This window comes from Octopus sinensis, linkage group LG21 (genome assembly GCF_006345805.1).
Source record: "Octopus sinensis linkage group LG21, ASM634580v1, whole genome shotgun sequence".
NCBI classification, from domain to species: Eukaryota; Metazoa; Mollusca; class Cephalopoda; order Octopoda; family Octopodidae; genus Octopus; species Octopus sinensis.
In genome coordinates, this window is record NC_043017.1 from 24,592,966 (window position 1) to 24,600,504 (window position 7,539).

Below are 7,539 nucleotides of genomic sequence, written 5' to 3' on the forward strand. Positions count from 1 at the left end.
TTTCTTCTGGCTCTTTATGTTCTGAGTTCAAATCCTGCAGTGGTCAAATTTACCATATACATCCCTTTTTAGGAAGTACCAGTTAAGTACTGGGGTTGATGTAATTGACTTTCTCTGCCTCCCTTTAAAATTGCTGTCTTTGTGCCCTGCAACAGACTAGCATCCCTTTCAGGAGAATATTGTGATCTCAGCCTGTTGTATGCCATGGAAACTGAATAACTGGCCCTTCGAGTCCTAGAGCTTAAAAGCAAAATAAGAATCAGTAACAGTGATATAAAATACAAACCAAAATAAGGATTTCCCACATTAATAATAATAATAATAATAATAATGATAATAATAATGATTAAAACAAACATAATTTTCTTATGGTTTCTTAAACATTCTCTAGAACAACACTATGTACAAAACCAAATATATGGCACCCTAGGCATAACACCAACATGAACTTCCAACTTGTTGTCTCTTGAGGTCTCTGGGTGAGACTTGGAGCCAACTTGTACAAATGTAAAGCAAAAGTCAAACATAAAATAATAATAATGATAATGGGTTCAAATTTTGGCACAAGGCCAACAAGTTTGGGGCAGGGGTTAAGTTGATTACACCGACCCCAGTACTCAACTGGTACTTATTTTATTGACCCCGAAAGGATGAAAGCTAAAGTTGACCTCAGCAGAGGTCTCACCACCTTAATAATAATAACAATAATAATGCTTTCTTTATTAACCGCAAGGTTAGCAAAAACATCGAGGATGGTACAAAACGATACACTGCGGGATTATATGTAAAGCTTGTGAAAAAGGGGATGACAAAATACATATTTAAATTCACTCCCTCGATAAAACAAGTACCAGTTATGCACTGGGGTAGATGTAATCGACTTGTCCCATCCCCCAAAATTTCAGGCCTTGTGCCTATAGTAGAAAAGATTATTATTATTATTATCATCACTGAAGGTGGGAAGCTGGCAGAATCATTAGCTTGGTGGCATTTCATCCATCTTTATATTCTGAGTTTAAATTTTGCCAAGGTCGGTTTTACATTTGACCCACTCAGGGTCGATAAAATAAGTACCAGTTGAGCACTGGGGGACAATGTAAGTGACTTACTTCCTCCTTCGAAATTGCTGGCCTTGTACCAAAATTTGAAATCCTTATCATTATTATTATTAATAATAATAATAATAATAATAATAATAATAATATGATAATAATAATAATAATAATAATAATATGATAATAATAATAATAATAATAATAATAGTGTTGAAGATGATTGTATAAAGATAGATCAGTAAATGGAGTTCATTAAACTTTTCCAACAAAATTGTGAATTATTTTTAACTAGGCTAAAGCAATGACAAAACAAAGCATTAAAAATAAATGCAAACCAATATTCACCTTATTGACAGAAAAAAATAAGCTTGTCTCATTAGCACTTGACCTCAATTGTAAGTGATACACCTTTGCTCCATCTAGAGAAGGCATGGGCAACCTTTTTCAAGAAGCACGCTGCATGTAACAGGCTCATCAGGTGGGCTGCACTACTAAAAAAATTCAAGGTAATTTTTCGTTAATGACCCTTTCAAAAAGTCCTGCAGGCCACAATATGCCTGACTGATCTAGACATAACAATTTTCCATTGCTCCATTCATTTATGACACACCAAGCACTTTCACCGATCTTTCATAAAAATCCTCCTGATGGCAAACTGACTCAGCCTTCCTCATCATTTTTTTTTTGTCTTGAAAAATTCCATGAGAGCTGTATTGAGGAAGCCCATGTTTTTCATCCTCACTACTCCCAGTTTTGACCATCTTATTACTTCCTTTGCAACCACCACCACCACCACCACCACCACCACCATCATCACCACCACCATCCAGCTCAAGAATATTGTCCAGTCTTCTTGCCAAAAGACAGCAGCAGCAACAAAAATCTATTCTCAGAAATCTTGTTTCTAGCATTACTGATCCCACCCTCATTCTCAATAGTGACACCCCAACTCACTTTGAAAAGAAATCAAAGGATACATTAGATAAGGGTATAAAGGTTAATTTCTAGTTTCTGATCACATTCCAGACACACTTGGCTAACTGAACTACCCTTCGTTAGTTACAAACTTCTAGTTCAACTTGAAAAATCTTTGACAAACTAGTGGGGACAAGAGAACAACATAATACCCAAATTTGGCACCAATTCCACATAGGTTTCTGAGTTCTAAAGTTTCAGTCATAGACTCCTTCCTATTTTGCTTAACCCTTAAATTTTATCCTAATGTGAAAGCATTTCTAAAATAAAATACTTTTTAATATATTAGCTTCCAGTCAGTTGATTCCTATTTTTTTACACTTTTTTTTTTTAACACAGGAAATGGAAAGTGAAATAAGAAAAGCTTTTACACACACACACACACATATACAAACAAACAAACATTCAGTTTTAGCAACATAATATTCTGTCCCAAGAGATGAAAAAAAACATTTGAAACTGCTGAATAATGTAGCATCTTGTAATACATATATATATAGAGAGAGAGATCCTTTGCCATTCATATTGGCTCATAGGGCTGGTTCCACACCCCCACTTCCTGGATAGGATGCCAGGCCATTGCAGGATTACTCCATTTTACCAGATGGGTGGACTAGAGGAGGGTGAAATGAAGTGTCTTGCTCAAGAGCACAATATGTCTTCTAATCCAGGAATTAAAACCACAATCTTACGATCATGAATCCAACATCTCCTAACCACTGAGGCACAATCAAGAGTCAAGTGAACTTGCCCATTAGCAACAGAAAATCCAATGTCTCAAACAGTCTTTTTCAGGAAAAAGGTTGAAAGGAGAGAAATTGATGAGACTCAGCAGAGTTTTACATACTCTCCCTTCTGTCTGTTATTAGTTTCCCTCCTTTCAGCTTTTCCTTGAAGAAGGACTCAGTCCAAAACATTTGATTTTCCACCTTCACAGCTTGTTCACCATACACTTTTTTGATTTTACTACATGTATGAGTGTGTGTGTGTGTGTGTGCGCACATGTTAATCTTCCCTTCTATTTTTTTTACTCTCATAACACTTGTTAAAGACAGTTTGTCTACCCTTTGTTTTTATATTGTTACTGTTTTTTGTCATGACACAATATGAAATTGTCAAACGTCCCTGGCTTTCTCTCAAAGACATCTACACAGATTAATACAAACAAAGAAATGACACTCAAACAGTTTGTGTCTTCTAGGTTTACGGCTTACGACAAAGATAAATGATTATTAGGTTTTGACAGAATCATTACAGCATAGGAAAGAAATACCTTGTGGTATTTATTCTGGCCATTTATATTCTGAGTCCCAATCCTGCAGTAATCAACTTTACATTTTCAGTCTCTTTAGGATCAATGAAACAAAATGCCAACCAAATAATGCTCAGTTTTGAAAGGAAGCCATTCAGTCAATTACTTTGACTACAATGTTTGACCGGTACCTTATTTTATTGACTCCAGAGGGATGAAGAGCAAAGTTGACGTCGTCAGGATTTGAACTCAGAGCAAATAACACCAGACATATTTTCTTATGCTATAACAATCCTGTTGATTTGCTGCCCTTTACAGAATAATAAAGACAAGTATAATAGAACAGGGCGGTTCTCTTGTTGTTTCAAAGACTTTCCTTTGATTGATGGATTGAAGTTACTCTTTGTGAATCAAATCTCTAATTTCCTGTCAGAAGATTTTCATTCCACTTGTGTCACTGATTCTTTTGTGAAGCAGGATTTGGGCAAATTGTTTTAATACCCCCCTGCCTCTGTTTCCTTATACTCTTTAAACTCAAAAAGCATGATTTTATTTGATTATATCCCTGGAAACCGCAGAAGAAATAGGGCTAGATGGTTTCATATTTACTGTTTGCTGATTGGGAGAAAAATAGTTATTTTCAGCCATAAACTCAAAAACACATGGCCAATTGCTTTTGTGTTTTACGGGGAGTATAGTCAAATAAAATTGTACCTGCAAGTTCAGAGGGTTAAAAAACAAAAAATCACTGTTCTTGTTTCATTGCTCTGTAAAATGGAAAATTTCAAACAATTCCTATTTATTATTGTTGTTGTTGTTTTGACATCATCATCATCATCATCATCATCATCGTCATCATCATTTCAATATAAGTTTTAACATTCCAATGGAAATATAATTGCCTTCCTTGTTCCTGTTTTATGTATATATTGTTATGCTACATTGAAACTAATTCCTTTTTTTGTTAGTTTATTTTAAAGTTTTCGTTTTTGTTTATTCATCATTAAACAATGTAAATACAAAGATTCACTGATATGCTGCTGAATATGTAAAATGTTGGGCTGTTGACATGTTGCTCATAAGGTTTAAAAGTCTTGTTTGCTGTTGGCATTGTGTTTTTTTTTCTCTGAGATCTAATTACAATACCTGTTCCAATCCAACGAACCTTTAAACAATGAGGTAACTAAGGAGCTTTTATGCGATTGCTCGATCTTCTACAAACAACAACTGAATTTTCCTACTGTCTTCAAAAAACGAGACATTTGATTGGATAATGTAGTTTGAATTACAATCTTATGTATGCCAGATTTGGACTGACCTGGCGATAAAGCAATGACAACAACCATTTAAACAATATCAGCTATGATTTTTATATCTGCTGGTATAAGAGGTTAATTTTAGAATAGCCAATGTATTTCCAAAACATGCAATTATACAAAATCTATGAATCCTTCCAATACATGCTAGTATGTAAAAAAGTTTTTAAAATGTAAAGAAATAATAATAATAATACCAAGATCATAGATATTGCTGAACCTGGGAATGTATAAGTGAATGGTAAAGAACTGGAAAAAAATGAGAAATTCAGACCACGAGATTATGAGAATGAAGGCAATGAAGAACGTAATTGTCATCCTAGTAGTTGTTGAGGCACTAGGAGCCTTGTAAACCAGGTTTGAGAAATTTGTTGGAGAAATTCAGATTGATATGAAGGTAGAAGCTGCTCAGGAAACTGCTATATTAGGAACAGTGAGTATTTTGAGGCTGGTACCTTGGATGTTAGGTATCGTGGAAGAAGACCCTGTGTGACCCTTGACAATGGGGTGTCTGCTCTTACAGAATTAGCTGAACCAAATGAAATCAAAAGTCCTGAGAATTTTATTAATAATAACAACAACAACAACAATAATAATAATAATAATAATAATAATAAAAGTGAAATCCTGTATCCTGCAAGAATGCTAAGAAAGATTTTTGAAATTTGAGAACTTTTTGTCATTAAACCTCAGCCAGATGGACTTTATGTATTTGTCTAATAATAATAATAATGATAATGATAATAATAATAATAATAATAATAGGAAAACACCAATGATTTTTTAAAGAAGCTGAAAAACTTAAAAACAAATAGAGTTTATATTTGCAACTGCATAGGAAACAACTGTATGCCTGTTGTAAGTTGGATACAAAGTCATCATCAAGGAAACTAGTATAGCTGCTACTTTCACATGCAAGTGCTTCTTATAAGCATTTACTATATGGTTGTGATATCTATTTTCTTTTTACCGATTCTAACTGGTGAGCTGTGGAGATCATTTATTTATCTTTTATGCTTTACCATGTTTCAGTCATTAGACTGTGGCCATGCTGGAGCACCACAGCTGAACAAATCAACACCAGTACATTTTTGTTTTTGTTAGCCAGGTACTTATTCTATTGGTTTCTTTTTTGCCAAACTAAGTTATGGTGATGTAAACAAACCAACACCAGTTGTCAAGTGGTGGGTGGGTGGGAACAAACACACACACATATATGACAGGCTTTTTTTCCATCTACTAAATCTACTCACTTTGGGCAGCCTAGAGCTATGCAGTGGGACTGAACCCTGAACCATGTGGTTGGGAAGCAAACCTTTTACCTCACAGCCATGCCCGAAACAAGTTTTTTTTTTTTTTAGTTGGGAATCTTTTATTTAAACCATTTTTATACCAGTCTGCCTAAGATCACCCTTAGTTTTAATGTGCAATATAAAAATGTAAGACTTTTTTTTTTTTGATTTTTAAGTTAGATTTTCCAAACAGAAGTTTATTAATGACAATATTAGCCATGAACATTGCTTTAAAAAATCAGTTGAAACAGGTAGACTGTATTTTAATCATAAAGGGAGATAAATAGAATTTACAAGATATTGCACTCACTTTTCTGCTGATGAAACAACAAATAGTTGTCTGCTAAATTAAAGTTTGAATGGATTTATGTATTTGTATATTTTCTCGTTAATTCACACACACATACACACACATCAACCCCTATTATTTTTTTTTTAATGATATTTTTCTCAAATATTTCTTTCCTATCTTTTGTCATTTTAACCATTACTCATTGTAATGGCCATATCACAAGTGAAACCTCTAAATGTTCACATATCCTGAACATCAAAATCTCTTCCAAGTATCTCTTTGTGTGTATTAGTAGATCATTTCATTCTGCATGGCCTCAATCTCACATGGTTGTCAAGAATAGTTGTCTCACCTGGAAATGTTTTACCTGTGATAAACTAGATTCTAGATTCTTATCTATGATGGATTTTATCTAAAGATTTATTTCCAGTATGTATCATTCCTCAAAACTAGGTCTCACCATCAGTTTTCTAGAGGGGCCCCATTTACTTTTTTTTTTATATATAACTGTTAATTTCCCTTACATGTCATGTGAGCTTTTTAGAAAAAAAATTCTCTTTTCCAAGTACCTTTTTTTTTTTTATAAAGTTTTGATTTAGAATTTGCTTTGTAAGAATTTTTATCTGAAGCTTTGTGTTAACAAAAATGTTCTTATATTTGGGAAAAGTCATGATTGCATGATTAAAAAAGCCAACAAACATACTTGCCGGTTGTTCTTTGTCTATATTTCACTTCTTTTTTTTGGCAGAATAGTTGATATTTGTTTATGTCACAAAAAATATTTTGGTTACATAAACAAACATCAACACGACAAACAACCGATGAGTATGTTTATAGGATTAGTTTTTTAATTGATTGTGACTCTTTTCAAATATAACAATATTTTTTAATGACTAAAACTATAATTAATTTGATATTTTGATTAGAATGTGGAAAAGAAATTATTAGCTTTTTTTTTATTTGCTGGGTCTAGTGGAAGGTACTGCCCATAGCCTTTGTAAGCTCTTTGAGACCAGTAAGAATGATCCAACTTTGCCTTTCATCCTTTTGGGCTTGATAAATTAAGTACCAGTTGAGTACTGGGGTCGACGTAATCAAATTAATGCCTTCCCCAAATTTTCAGGCCTTGTGTCTTTAGTAAAAAGGATTATTAATGTTCCTTTTAAACCATTTATGTAGATCAACACTTGCAGGAAAGACATTAGCAGGGAAAAGATTCCAGAGGGATGGTGTTGTAGGGAAGAAGGAGAGCTCAGCATAGTAATTGTAGGATCTGGAGCAAGGGGTCGACATGACAAAGGTGTTGAAAAGTAAGAACAATTGGGTTAGGAGTACCTAAATGGAAAAGGTATAAGAA

The 7,539-nt window shown here is 33.8% G+C and overlaps 1 long non-coding RNA gene across 1 annotated transcript; it reads left to right on the forward strand.

The window, feature by feature from the left end:
* The first annotated feature begins 1,239 nt into the window (after positions 1–1,239).
* Positions 1,240–4,020, forward strand: LOC118767469. The gene is made up of 2 exons (XR_005003396.1): positions 1,240–2,127; positions 2,168–4,020. It is a non-coding gene; the product is annotated as an uncharacterized LOC118767469 (long non-coding RNA).
* The last annotated feature ends 3,519 nt before the right edge of the window (positions 4,021–7,539 follow it).